The sequence below is a fragment of the Staurois parvus genome, unplaced genomic scaffold, assembly GCF_062004578.1.
Source record: "Staurois parvus isolate SC_StPar_1 unplaced genomic scaffold, SC_StPar_1.0 ptg000664l, whole genome shotgun sequence".
In the NCBI taxonomy this organism is placed as follows: domain Eukaryota; kingdom Metazoa; phylum Chordata; class Amphibia; order Anura; family Ranidae; genus Staurois; species Staurois parvus.
The window spans coordinates 4,286-19,307 of NW_028318460.1; the positions used below are offsets into that span (position 1 = coordinate 4,286).

At 50.3% G+C, this 15,022-nt stretch overlaps 1 long non-coding RNA gene across 1 annotated transcript in view; it reads left to right on the top strand.

Moving 5' to 3' along the window:
- The first annotated feature begins 5,134 nt into the window (after window positions 1-5,134).
- Window positions 5,135-15,022, top strand: part of LOC149447920 (uncharacterized) — a 126,715-nt gene continuing 116,827 nt past the window's right edge. Inside the window, exon 1 of the long non-coding RNA XR_016305809.1 lies at window positions 5,135-5,254. This is a non-coding gene — a long non-coding RNA (uncharacterized LOC149447920). The remainder of the gene's footprint in view (window positions 5,255-15,022) is intronic.

Sequence of the window (15,022 nt, forward strand, 5' to 3'; positions counted from 1 at the left end):
AGCTGTAATTGCTGTGAAAGGTAGTTCTGCAAAGTATTGACTCAGGGTGGCTGAACACAAATGCACACCACATTTTCAGATATTTATTTGTAAAAAAATGTAAAAAACATTTATAATTTTCCTTCCACTTCAAACTCATGTGCCATTTTGTGTTGCTCGATCACATAAAATCCCAATAAAATACATTTATGTTTTTGGTTGTAACATGACAAAATGTGTTCCAAGGGGTATAAATACTTTTTCAAGGCATTGCATAGGTAAAATTGATCCAGGGAATATCCAATTGCCTCTCGGGGGATCGGGAAGAAATACTTTCCCCTGCAGGAGCAAATTGGGTCATGCTTTGCTGGGTTTTTTTTTGCCTTCCTCTGGATCAACTGTGGGTGTAGGATTATAACTTTTTTTTTTTTTTTATGGTTGAACAAGATGGACTTTTGTCTATTTTCAGCCAGACTAACTGTAACTTTATGACCACCGACGTAATACTGGATAGCAGTGGCGTAGTGTGGGGGAGCAGCTGGTGTAGTCACCCCCCGAAAACTCCCTACTCCATCCACCTACTCCTCTCATCCCATCCTCTGATGGCAGCTCCATCCTTCTGGTTACACCCTGGCCTCGGTGTCTGGGTGATAGCTGGTGCAGCTACCCTGGAAGGAGGGGATCCCCACACTGCTTTGTCCACCTCCAGCATGCCTGAGCTCCAAGCTTCTGTGCTGTGTGTCGCCTATCTCATGTCACAGCCAGGGACTGACTGACCCATCGGCCCTCACCAATCCAGCACAACTCACCTCTCCCTCCACACAAATAGAAGAGGCTGGATCTGCTCTGCCTTCTCCTGCCCATCTCTACCTGCCCATGTGCTGCATCTGTAAAGGGGATGTGGGGGCAGTAAGTTTGAACTCGCAGCCGACAGCCACATTGTTAACAGAACTGAGCCAGTGAGTCTCTAGGGATGAGCCAAGTGAGTGAGCTGCTGTCAAACCCTCTCTCTCCCTCCCTGTGCCCCTCTCTCCCTTCCCCTTCTCTCCCTCCCTGCCTCCCCCTGCTTTCTCTCTTCTTCCCTGCCCCCTCTCTCTCCCTGCCCCCCCCCCCCTCCCACCTGCCATTTCTCTCTCCCCCCACCCCCTCTCTCCCTCACTGCCCTCTCCTCTTCTCCCCCTGCCCCCCTCTCTCTTCCCCCACCCCCTCTCTCTCACTACCCTCTCCCCTTCTCCCCCTGCCCACTCCCTTCTCTCTTTCCCTGCCAGCACTGGAAATGGCTTTACCCTAGTCTATTAAACTCCTTCCTTCCCATCATCTACCTATATCATGCATGCCAAAAACTTGCTCAGGACACCCCCCACCCCTCCCTTGTCCTTCCCTTGTTCAGTTAGTTTTGTGATGTATAACAGTATATCAGAATGACTTTACTAACTTAATCCACTTGTGGTATTAACCCAAAAGTAAACATTTATTATATTGCCTAAAGTAAAACAAAATCAATAAACATAATAGTATAGCGCAACCACATAAGGCAATCATATAGACAAAATGTCGTCCTTTTCTTGGCGTGTTAAAACAAATGTCCCAAAAATCCACACGGTGTGAGAAATCTTCGAAATCTTCATATAAAACACCAATAGTACTTGAACCAACACTGCATAAATTGGCAGCACGCCTCAATTTAATGACCACTGCGCTAAGAGTAATAGGTCATAAGCACTTTCCCTTTAAGGGCAAATGGTGATCCAATACATGGTTTTCATCCACTTGTGACTTCTTCTGTGATATCATGTGTAATACGTAAAAATACAAGACAGCCCATAGTGTATTCGGCTCCATAGTGCATGTTACAAACCATATACAGGTTAGTCACATCTCTCCAAGATGGGGGTGGGATGACGTAAGATGTGTAGCTCTCCCCATATGTGTTACGTCCTGTGTGGGACTTCTTCAGTAGACATGGAGCTGGTGTCACTACCCACAATTTAAGCATTCCGGAATCAGGGCAACATGGAATGCACCCACAGGAACTGGAAAACCGACATTATCCCCTCCGGCACCATAGCAACTATTGCTCCATACAGGAACCGGAAGGATGACATGCTGATTAATACCAGGAACCTACGGATCGTAATGCCTATATATTGTTGGCTAGCGGTCATCATAAGGCATATGATGTAACATACCCAGGGGGCAGTTCACCAGTATAAAAGCCAGAATATCATAGGTTTCAAACCAACAAGATGGCCGTGGTCCTTGCCGGTGCGAGATGACGTCACATGCTGTGACTCCATCCTATGCGCTTTGTCATCAGCAGACGTCTTCAGGGGCGCCATCGTGTTTGTGTGAATCTTATGATATGCTGGTTTTTATACTGACTGATGTAAGTTCAATACTTTTAATAAATTGATGTTTGCGGTTTTGCTAGCCTATGAGGTGGCCTTGCTTTCTCTTTAATGTGTGTCATCTTGAGAAGAGATCTGGTCTATTAGATATTGGATTCGGATGGAGAGTACATTTACAACAAATTAATGGGTGATTCTTATCTGAAGGCTTAAAGCTGCGCTATTTGACCATTTTTAGGGTGGTCAAATCCTCCTGGTAAGAGATTGTGATATTGGGGTGACGGTCCAAAGGTATTCTGTCAGGTTGAGGTCAGGACTCTGTGCAGGCCAGTCAAGTTCCTCCACCCCAAACTCGCTCATCCATGTCTTTATGGAGCTTGCTTTGTGCACTGGTATGCAGTCATGTTGGAACAGGAAGGGGCCATCCCCAAACTGTACCCACAAAGTTGTGAGAATGAGATTGTCCAAAATGTCTTGGTATGCTGACGCCTTAAGAATTCCCCTAAGCTAGGCTTTGAAATTTCCACTCACCTCCTCGCATTGGCGAGTGGAAATTATGGTGGGGGCGAGTGTGTCCCCCAGGACCGTCTTGCTGAGCAGGCTCGGAACTCAGGACTGGCTCCTTCACTTGTACTGGGAGCCGTCAGGCTGCTCAATAGTTGAGCAAAGTGAAAGCAAAGGAAGGAGTGCGTGCTCTGCTCTCTGCCTCCCCCTAGAGTGCAGTACATGGCTCTGTGAGTGAAGGTAACGTAGTACTGTACTGCAACTTTTTCTAGGGCTGTGTGTGTATGTACGTGTGTGTGTCTGTACATGTGTCTGTGTGTGTGTATGTACATGTGTGTGCATGTTTCTGTGTGTGTGTGTACATGTGTCTGTATGTGTGTGTTTAAGCATACATGTATGGCTGGTTTGGTCAGGTTCAAGATGATGTAGTTATTATGGGTGTTAGAGGATGGGGCATTTGAGGTATTGCTGGGTTGGATAGAAGGTAGGATATGCTTGGTAGACTTCTGGTTTTGTAAGTGAGAGATTATGGTTGTATGTGGTGCATGGTCTAAGTATGATGTAGTGCTTAGGGGGACATTGGAGGCCCTGATGTAATATGGGGGGACTCTGGGGACCCTGATAAAATGTGGGGGGACTCTGGGGACCCTGATGTAATGTGGGTAACATTTAACAGTGTCATTTCATGAGATAATTTACGAGGGCTTATTTAGGGGCAGAATTAGGGGCAGGGCAGGGTAGCGGATGGGTGGGGCAACTGGTGGCAAGCAACTCTTAAGGCCTGGATAGTAGCTTTTTTAAGACCTGCCCTAAGCCAAGCCCAACCCCTGAAAAACAACCCCACACCATAATCCCCCCTCCACCAAACATTACACTTGACACAATGCAGTCAGTTAAGTACCGTTCTGCTGGAAACAGCCAAACCCAGACATGTCCATCAGATTGCCAGACAGAGAAGCACGATTGGTCACTCCAGAAAACACATCTCCACTGCTCTAGAGTCCAGTGGCGGTGTGCTTTACACCACTGCACTGTCAGGTTTGGATGCAGCTGCTCAGCCATGGAAGCACATTCTATGAAGCTCTCTATGCACTGTTGTTGTGCTAATATGAAGGCCACACGAAGTTTGAAGGTCTTTAGCTATTGACTCTGCAGACAGTTGGTGACTTCTGTGCACTGTGCTCTTCATCATGCGCTGACCCCGCTCTGTCATTTTACGTGTCCTACCACATTGTGGCTGAGTTGCTGTTGTTCCCAGTTGCTTCCACTTTGTTATAACACCACTAACAGTTGACCGTGGAATATTTAGTAGCAAGGAAATGTCACAGATGGACTTATTGCACAGGTGACAACCTATCACGGTACCACACCAATATTCACTGAGCTCCTGAGAGCGACCCATTCTTTCACACGTTTGTAGCAGCAGTCTGCATGCCTAGGGGCTTGATTTTATACACCTGAGGCCATGGAGGTGATTGGAACACGTGAATCCGATGACGTGGAGGGCGGGGACAATACTTTTGGCAATATAGTGTTGCTGCTTCTTTTATTATTATCCCTTCTTTTGATTAACTTTCAGAGCTCGAGCGCCAAGTGGTCTCTTTGGATTGCACCTTCTTCCACGGCTCCATGGTCCAGTTCTGATGCTCACGTGCAGGGGCGGACTGACCGTTCAAGCACTCGGGCACTGCCCGACGGCCCTGGGTCAGTAGGGAGCCCCATGAAATGCCTCTGGTACCTTTTTATAGGCATTTTTTTGGGTGTGCTTTGAGTGTGGGCAAGGACACAGGGACCCCATGATCCCCTATTGCCCACGGGCCGCGTGAGTTGTCAGTCTGCCCCTGCTCACGTGTCCATTGTAGGCACTTTTGGCTGTGGAAACAGTCAGCATGGGGGCCCCCTGACTGTAGCTACACACCACATACACAACAAACTACAATCACCATTTTTTCTGCTTCCAACACATCAACTTCAGGGACATGTTTACTGGCTGCCTAACCGACTTTCAGATGCCAATGTCACCAGATAATCAGTGTTATTCCCTGAACCTGTCAGCGGTCATAAAGTTCTGGCTGATCGGAGTGTAATGTGGAGATGGAATACATATGAAGGAGGATGACTGGAGACTGTTACATAGAAATGTGCAGATGTATGGAGGAGAGGGGTGGATGGAGTACAGGGAGGTGTCGGTGACATGTGGAGGGTGTCACCTGCGGGTGTCGGGGGTGACAGGCAGGATACAGAGGACATGACTGTGGGAGGGGGAGGGGCCGGGCCATGAGGTGGAGGAGGGGATCCGGGGCTCGGAGGAGGATCCCGGGATAAACAAGCCCGAGTCTCCTGCTGGAGGAAGGAACATGGCGGCTGTGGATGTGCTCATCCCCCGGGAAGCCCGGCGCTCGGTGTCCGCTCCACACTGATCGGTGAGGAGAGCCGGGGGGAGGGGGACATATGAGGGACAACTTGGCTGTACTCTGCCTGACAACCATGTCACTGTTGTCACCCGGAGCTGGGACACCAGACCTCCCAGCCTATGTATAGGAGACCTGCCCGCCCATGTCTGACGTATGCAGGGGGGTATGTTGTTGTGTCATGTGTCACCCCATCAATCACCCACATCATCGCTCTGTACACGCGACCCCCATCACTCTGTACACACCATGTCCTCCCCTCTGACTGTACACCGCGTCCCCCCCGGTCTGTACACACCATGTCCCCCCTTGGTCTGTACACACCATGTCCCGTCCCCCCCCCCCGGTCTGTACACACCATGTCCTCCCCTCTGACTGTACACCGCGTCCCCCCCGGTCTGTACACACCGCGTCCCCCCTCGGTCTGTACACACCATGTCCTCCCCTCTGACTGTACACCGCGTCCCCCCCGGTCTGTACACACCATGTCCCCCCCCCCGGTCTGTACACACCATGTCCCCCCCCCCCCCCGGTCTGTACACACCATGTCCCCCCCCCGGTCTGTACACACCATGTCCCCCCCCCGGTCTGTACACACCATGTCCCCCCCCCGGTCTGTACACACCATGTCCCCCCCCCCCGGTCTGTACACACCATGTCCCCCCCCCCCCCGGTCTGTACACACCATGTCCCCCCCCCCCCGGTCTGTACACACCATGTCCCCCCCCCCCCCGGTCTGTACACACCATGTCCCCCCCCCCCCCGGTCTGTACACACCATGTCCCCCCCCGGTCTGTACACACCATGTCCCCCCCCCCCCGGTCTGTACACACCATGTCCCCCCCCCCGGTCTGTACACACCATGTCCCCCCCCCGGTCTGTACACACCATGTCCCCCCCCCGGTCTGTACACACCATGTCCCCCCCCCCCCCGGTCTGTACACACCATGTCCCCCCCCCCGGTCTGTACACACCATGTCCCCCCCCCCCCCGGTCTGTACACACCATGTCCCCCCCCCCCCCCCCGGTCTGTACACACCATGTCCCCCCCCCCCCCGGTCTGTACACACCATGTCCCCCCCCCCCCGGTCTGTACACACCATGTCCCCCCCCCCCGGTCTGTACACACCATGTCCCCCCCCCCGGTCTGTACACACCATGTCCCCCCCCCCCCGGTCTGTACACACCATGTCCCCCCCCCCCCCCGGTCTGTACACACCATGTCCCGTCCCCCCCCCGGTCTGTACACACCATGTCCCCCCCCCCGGTCTGTACACACCATGTCCCCCCCCCCCCCCCCCGGTCTGTACACACCATGTCCCCCCCCCCCCCGGTCTGTACACACCATGTCCCCCCCCCCCGGTCTGTACACACCATGTCCCCCCCCGGTCTGTACACACCATGTCCCCCCCGGTCTGTACACACCATGTCCCCCCCCGGTCTGTACACACCATGTGTCCCCCCCCGGTCTGTACACACCATGTCCCCCCCCCCGGTCTGTACACACCATGTCCCCCCCCCCCGGTCTGTACACACCATGTCCCCCCCCCGGTCTGTACACATTATGTCCCCCCCCCCCCGGTCTGTACACACCATGTCCCCCCCCCCGGTCTGTACACACCATGTCCCCCCCCCCGGTCTGTACACACCATGTCCCCCCCCCGGTCTGTACACACCATGTCCCCCCCCCCCCCCGGTCTGTACACACCATGTCCCCCCCCCCGGTCTGTACTACACACCATGTCCCCCCCCCCGGTCTGTACACACCATGTCCCCCCCCCCGGTCTGTACACACCATGTCCCCCCCCCCCCGGTCTGTACACACCATGTCCCCCCCCCCGGTCTGTACACACCATGTCCCCCCCCCCGGTCTGTACACACCATGTCCCCCCCCCCCCCCCGGTCTGTACACACCATGTCCCCCCCCCCCCCGGTCTGTACACACCATGTCCCCCCCCCCCCCGGTCTGTACACACCATGTCCCCCCCCCCCCCCCCCCGGTCTGTACACACCATGTCGTCCCCCCCCCCCGGTCTGTACACACCATGTCCCCGTCCCCCCCCGGTCTGTACACACCATGTCCCGTCCCCCCGGTCTGTACACACCATGTCCCCCCCCCCGGTCTGTACACACCATGTCCCGGTCTGTACACACCATGTCCCCCCCCCCCCGGTCTGTACACACCATGTCCCCCCCCGGTCTGTACACACCATGTCCCCCCCGGTCTGTACACACCATGTCCCCCCCCGGTCTGTACACACCATGTGTCCCCCCCCGGTCTGTACACACCATGTGTCCCCCCCCCGGTCTGTACACACCATGTGTCCCCCCCCCGGTCTGTACACACCATGTGTCCCCCCCCCGGTCTGTACACACCATGTGTCCCCCCCCGGTCTGTACACACCATGTCCCCCCCCCCGGTCTGTACACACCATGTCCCCCCCCCGGTCTGTACACACCATGTCCCCCCCCCCCGGTCTGTACACACCATGTCCCCCCCCCGGTCTGTACACACCATGTCCCCCCCCCCCCCGGTCTGTACACACCATGTCCCCCCCCCCGGTCTGTACACACCATGTCCCCCCCCCGGTCTGTACACACCATGTCCCCCCCCGGTCTGTACACACCATGTCCCCCCTCGGTCTGTACACACCATGTCCCCCCCCGGTCTGTACACACCATGTCCCCCCCCCCCCCCGGTCTGTACACGCCATGTCCCCCCCCCCCCGGTCTGTACACACCGTTTCCCCCCTCGGTCTGTACACACCATGTCCTCCCCTCTGACTGTACACCACGTCCCCCCTCGGTCTGTACACACCATGTCTCGTCCCCCCCGGTCTGTACACACCATGTACCCCCCCCCCCCCGGTCTGTACACACCATGTACCCCCCCCCCCGGTCTGTACACACCATGTCCCTCCCCCCCCCGGTCTGTACACACCATGTCCCTCCCCCCCCCGGTCTGTACACACCATGTCCCCCCCCAGGTCTGTACACACCATGTCCCGTCCCCCCCAGGTGCGGTCTATACACACCATGTCCCGCCCCCCCCGGTCTGTACACACCATGTCCCCGGCGTCCCCCCTCCGGTCTGTACACGGCGTCCCCCCTCCGGTCTGTACACGGCGTCCCCCCTCCGGTCTGTACACGGCGTCCCCCCTCCGGTCTGTACACGGCGTCCCCCCTCCGGTCTGTACACGGCGTCCCCCCTCCGGTCTGTACACGGCGTCCCCCCTCCGGTCTGTACACGGCGTCCCCCCTCCGGTCTGTACACGGCGTCCCCCCTCCGGTCTGTACACGGCGTCCCCCCTCCGGTCTGTACACGGCGTCCCCTCCCCCCGTTCTGTACACCGCGTCCCCTCCCCCCGTTCTGTACACCGCGTCCCCTCCCCCCGTTCTGTACACCGCGTCCCCTCCCCCCGTTCTGTACACCGTGTCCCCCCCGGTCTGAACACCCTGCGGCCCCCCCTGGTCTGTACAAATCGCGTCCCGATCTGTACACCCCAACCTGCGTCTTCCCCCCCGATCTGTACACCCCATGTACGCCCCGGTCTGTACACCTCGCGTCCCTCTCGGTCTGTACACCCCGGTCTGTCCCCCCTCGGTCTGTACACCTCGGTCTGTCCCCCCTCGGTCTGTACACCCCGGTCTGTCCCCCCTCGGTCTGTACACCCCGGTCTCTCCCCCCTCGGTCTGTACACCCCGGTCTCTCCCCCCTCGGTCTGTACACCCCGGTCTGTACCCCCTCGGTCTGTACACCCTGCGTTCACCCTGGTCTGTCCCCCTCTGGTCTGTACACCCCGCGTTCACCCTGGTCTGTCCCCCCCTGATCTGTACACCCACTGTATCTCTGACCTGTGCTACATCTGTATTGTGTCCCCTGGTCTGTACACCCCGCGTCCCCCCCGGTCTGTACACCGACTGTATCTCTGACCTGTACTACATCTGTATTGTGCCCCCCGGTCTGCACTCTGTATCTTTTGATTGTGGGCCAAAGCAAATTATACGCACAATACATGGCCACCCACCCAAATTCAGCTCTTGCCAGACAAGTCGCATGGAAACCTATTTGGGCCTAACCCTCAACATGGGCATTCCAAAAAAAGAATGAATTGCGGTCATATTGGTCCACAGACCCCATTCATCATCTGCCCGTGTTCTCTGCTGTTACATACAGTATATGCACAACATGAACCAGCAACATACCGGTACATCGCTGGACTTTGAGTGGTCACACGGGGATGATGCTTGCAGATACAGGCATCATCCTGGTATTGTTTTTTTCAGCTGGCAATCAGCTTTCATGTAAAAGCAAGCCTAGTGGCTAATTAGCCACTGGATCACTTTTACAAGCAGCGACAAGGGATGCTTCCCCCTCTGTTGCCTTCCTCGGCTTTCTCGGGCTCTTCCGTCCCACCACGGAACCTGTGAATGCAGCCGATGTTTCCGCCATAATGGCTCCAATCATCTCTATAGTCTAAGAAACCAGAAGCTATGCGCATTTCATTGTTTTGGTGGATAAAAACAGTGCCATTTTAAAATTGGTAAAGCATCTGATCACTCCAATCTTGGTATGATCAGATGATTTCAAGCCAGAAGAGAGATCCCCAGATTTCTCAGAAAAGAGTACTTGTGTCTGCCTATTGCTATCAAATATTTATATTCTCAGTGATTAAAAAAATAAATAAATAAAGGGACAGTATAAAAAAAAATCTCCCCTCACTAGTTAGCACGCAAAGGTGAACGCAAGCGTCAGTCCAGTGTCCGTATGTAAACCGATTTCACCATGCATGTAAGGTATCAGCTCGAGGGCAGTAATTCTAGCACAAGACCTGCTGTGTCATTTTAAAGTAACCTGTAAAGGCTTTTGAAGCCTCGCCTGTGGATATTAAAGATTTATGTGGTTTGTCGCTGTTACACGAACGTGCGCAGTTTTAAAGCAGATCATGTTTGGTATCCATTTACTCGACGTAACATCCTCTTTTATATTTTAGCAAACAGTTGTGAAATATTTTGTGTTTTTGTGCATTAAAATTCAAAAAAGTGTTTTTAATTGCCACCTGCCCACCCGCCATATAGTACAATGACGGTCGCAAGGCGGTTCTCTCGTTCTGGGAGGACATCATATGACGTCCTCCCATTCTGAGCACGCAGCGCGGCGATCGGCAGTGCTCTGTGTCCCTCGGACACAGCGGATCACCGATCAACGGAAAGAGCCGAAGATGTCGGCTTGGTCATGTGATCAGCTGTGTCCAATCACAGCTGATCACATGTAAACAGGGAAATGCCGGTTATCGGCATTTCTCTCCTCACGAGCTGACAGAGGAGAGCCGGTAATCGGCATTCCTCGGAGGGGACATGTACACTGATCATCAGAGCACTGATGATCAGTGTGCCCTGATGATCTGTGTAGCCCCAGCAGTGCCACCTGTCAGTGTCCGTCAGTGCTCATCCATGCCACCTGCCAGTGCCCATCAATGCCACATTTCAGTGCCTACCAGTGCACATTAATGCCACATATCAGTGCCCATCTGAGCTGCCTTTCAGTGCCACCTATCAGTGCTGCCAATCAGTGCCATATATGATTGCTGCCTTTCAGTGCCCATCAGTAATGCCTGTCAATGCCCATCAGTTCCACCTAGCAGTGCCTCCTCATCAGTGCCCATCAGTGCCACCTATCAGTGTTCATCAATGCAGCCTATCAGTGCCCATCACTACAGCCTCATTAGTGCACATCAATGGAGAAGAATCACTTATTTACAAAATTGTATAACAAAAACTGAGAAAAACGTTTTTTTTTTTTCAAAATTTGAAAAAATAAAAAACCCAGAGGTGATTAAATACCACCAAAATAAAGCTCTATCTGTCAAAAAAAATGATAAAAACTTCATATGGGTACAGTGTTGCATGACCGCACAATTGTCATTCAAAGTGTGACAGCGCTGAAAGCTGGAAATTGGCCTGGGCAGGAAGGGGGTATAAATGCCCTGTAGGCTAGTGGTTAAAGAAAAAGTGTCACAAAAGGCTTGGTCTTCAAGTGGTGAGAAGAGTGGGTGATATGTGGTGTAAACTTCTACTGTTGGGCATAAAATTCCAGGATCATAGAAGAACACCTACCCCCCCCCCCTCCATGCACCACTTTTGGAAAGTAGACACTCCAAGGTATTTGCTAAGGGGCACGGTGAGTATTTTGCAGAACTCATTTGTTGCCACAAGTTTTTGGAACATGAATAAGGAAAACAGAAATTTTATTTTTTCTTTTCTTTTTCAAAACCTTGTGACAAAAATATCTGAAAAATTCTCACCATGCCTCATATCAAATTCCTTGGGGTGTCTGCTTTTTAATAACAGGGTCACTTGGGGGGTGTTTGTACTATCCTGGCATTTTAGGGCCTCCAAAACTGTCATAGGTAGTGAGGAAGTGACCTGAGGAATATGCCCTTTGAAAGCCTGGAAGTGGTCATTGGATTTCTGGGGCCTGTATATAGCTAGGCTGCCAAAAAGTCTCTCATGTGCTATCCCCATACTCGGGGGAAGTAGCAGAATGTGTTTTGGGGTGTTTTTCACATACCCATGGCATGTTTAAGAAATATATATTATTTAAGTGACAACTTTGTGTAAATAAAAATAAAAATTGTAATTTTTCTAAATTCTTGGGAAAAACATAAAATCTTTCACAGACTCAACATGCCTCTCAGGAAATTCATTGGGGTGTCCAAAAATTCCAGTATATACCATGGTTTGTAGACGCTATAACTTTCACACAGCCCAATAAATTTACACGTATTGTGATTTTCTTTCACCAAAGACATGTAGCAGAATACATTTTGGCCTAAATTCATGACTACATTTGAGTTTATTGGATATTTTCTATAACAGAAAGTAGAAAATGCCATTTTTTACGGTCTTTTTTAATTTATATCACAACAAATAAAAATCCCAGTAGTGATCAAATACCAGCAAAAAAAAAGCTCTATTTGTGTGAAAAAAGTACCCAAATTTTGTTTGGGTACAGCATTGCATGACCGCGCAATTACCAGTTGAAATAAAGCCACGCCGAATAGCAAAAAATGGCCTGTTCAGACAGGGGGGTAAATCTTCCAGAGGGCAAGTAGTTAATACTGTCCAGTGTCCCTATGGCACTCACGATGTCATTTTTGGGTAGCTCTTTAGGTTGAGGGGTGATTGTCCGAGATAATGATTGGTTCTCATTAATGTATATAGTGACATTAAACTGTTTGTGTTTTTATTTTTTTTTTCTATCTTAGTATGTACTCTTAATTAAAAAAAGTACTTTCTATTACTCTCGGCTTCCTCCAGATTTTTGTGTGTTGTGATCTGACTTCCTGTTGGAGGGTGGCTACTTTCATTCTCCATGGTTGTACTGTATGTAAGAAAGGTAGCCACCCTCTCTTGCTCACTCCCAAGATTGACTAGGAACTATGGATTTATGGGATTTATAGCGTGCAAGAGCAGTGCACATGACTGCAACTATCAACATGCTCTGCTCGTTCCCAGCAAATGGAAGTTAGGGGGGGGGAGAGGTTTGGGAGCTCACAAGGAACATTACAAGAAGGCAGAAAAAAACACCGGAAGAAACAATTTTTTATGAAAAATAGATTTCAGTGCTATTGAGTAGTGGGTGTGTTTAGATTATTTTTGTAGTATGAGGATTTTGTTTTGTGTCACTTTTCATACCTGAATACTCCTTGCTTCTGTGGGCTAGCGTGAACTCTTCCAGATTAATTCATTGCGGTTCTTCCTGTTTTCATGGTGAGCACCATGCAGATTTTCTGTATCTACTAGAAAGATTTCCCCTTTTTCCTGTCCTTTTTTTTTGGAAATGTAGTATATACTTTTTTTCTTTCCTGCTAGCTTAAGGATATACATACTGATATATATGCGTTATCAGTTTTTCCAGTGACAGCACCTGAAAAGGTTCATGTGGTCTAATTGGACATAATCTCTGAAGACTCATATCTATATGTTCTTCAGTGTACCTGGCTAGATGTGGTGAGGTCCCTAAATATCAAGATGCTCACAAATACAATGGTGGGTTTCACCCAGAGGGGTTAAAACGGTCTTTTTTTACTGTATAAAATTCCATTTTGGAGATGCTTTTTATTACTCAAATCCTGTTTGCAGTGATCTGGGGGGCCCTTGTGATCTGTTTTGGGGGTGCCCTAGGTGCCCGAGACTCGCCGGTTCTCTGGCTTATGAGTTGGTGGCAGACTGAAGACTTGGTTTTAAGTTTGGCTGAAGATTCATTCATGTCTTCTCACTCTTCTATATTGTGAGTACAGAGACTGGGAATCACAAAATGTCTTGCCAATTGACTCAAGTAATGCTCTAAACAAATATATTTTCAATTTTGTAGATCATATCACCCCTATGCAGAGTTCTCTTTCCCTGAGGAAGGAGTGAAATCACTCCGAAATGCGTTGGAGCTATGTAAATTGTTCCTGCAATTCTTTCAAAATAATGTGTTTTGACTGTGATGTTGTAATATGATCAGAAATGGTTTATTATGTATGGTTATACAAAACATTGTTGTTACCAAACAAATAGCCTTGACGGTGATGTCACAATATAATCTCAGATGGTATGTTACGTCATATTTTCTGTGTGGAAATTTCACAAAATAAAGATTTTAAATTTTTAACTCAATCTGTGTATCTATGCCTTCAAAGTCCCAACTAATTCAGGGGGTCCCTTTTCTTTATATTCACTTTTAATGTAGGGGGCCTCCAGTGTGGCCCTTGACATCACCAAAGGGCCACAGATTATTTTCAGTACATGAAGTGCTACAGAAAGCATGTCAGAAATTGCAGACATGTAACAGGAGAAGAGCAGAGACTGAGAACATGCTATAGGAGTTGTTAACGACTGAGGGCATACTAAATGAGACAGCCGTAGACTGGAGACTCATTGCAGGAGACTGTTCGGGATCACTGCTGTTGGAGCCCCTTTAGAATTCAACTCTTCACATCTGTGCTTCCCACAGCCCTCCTAATTTGTACGTGTGTACATAGGACATAGGGCAGTTTGCCTGGTCTATGTGTTAGGCCTTCGTTGGTCAACGCTGCCCAGCCCAAATGAACACATGGGGTGTGAGGAGGTGGTAAGGGGAATATGGGTCAGTATTTTAAATATGATCCTGAGATCAAGAACACAGGACCATGACTTCAAAGTTCAGGAGTAACTCTTGAGAGCTTATTCCTAAAGAAGTAGTGGTTGTTTAGAAGGATCTACCAGCAGAGGTAGTGGGTCAAATATAGAAAGTTAATGTAAATATGCTCTGTATTCCCATCAGTGTGTCTTCACACTGAAAAAATAGACCAACTCAATGGAGCACTTGGTCTTTTCTTTGCTGTCAGTTTCAGTTTGTATGTATGCAGTACTCTTCTCACTGGTAGCCAGAAAACCTTCATAAAATATACCATAATTATGTTCTATCCCTCGTCCTTCCATTTCTCACCTTTCCCTTTTAATACCTCCTTTTATCTCGTGCCCCTTGGCCTGAAGTCTCTCTGCCCCCCACCCCACTCTTTTTTTTCTCTTTTTCTTTCCTTTTTTTATGAACACTGTACTGATGTATGAACATCAGACATTCCTGGCAGAAAAACCATGATGATCGTCCGTATAACACGTGGGTGTATTTGTGCATTTGTGTACACACATGTAAAATTTCTTCTAGCTTTGTTTTAATCACTGGAGTGTGGTGTACATGCATATTTGCATGTATGTTTGTGCAAACACATGTGTACATTGGTAAAAATA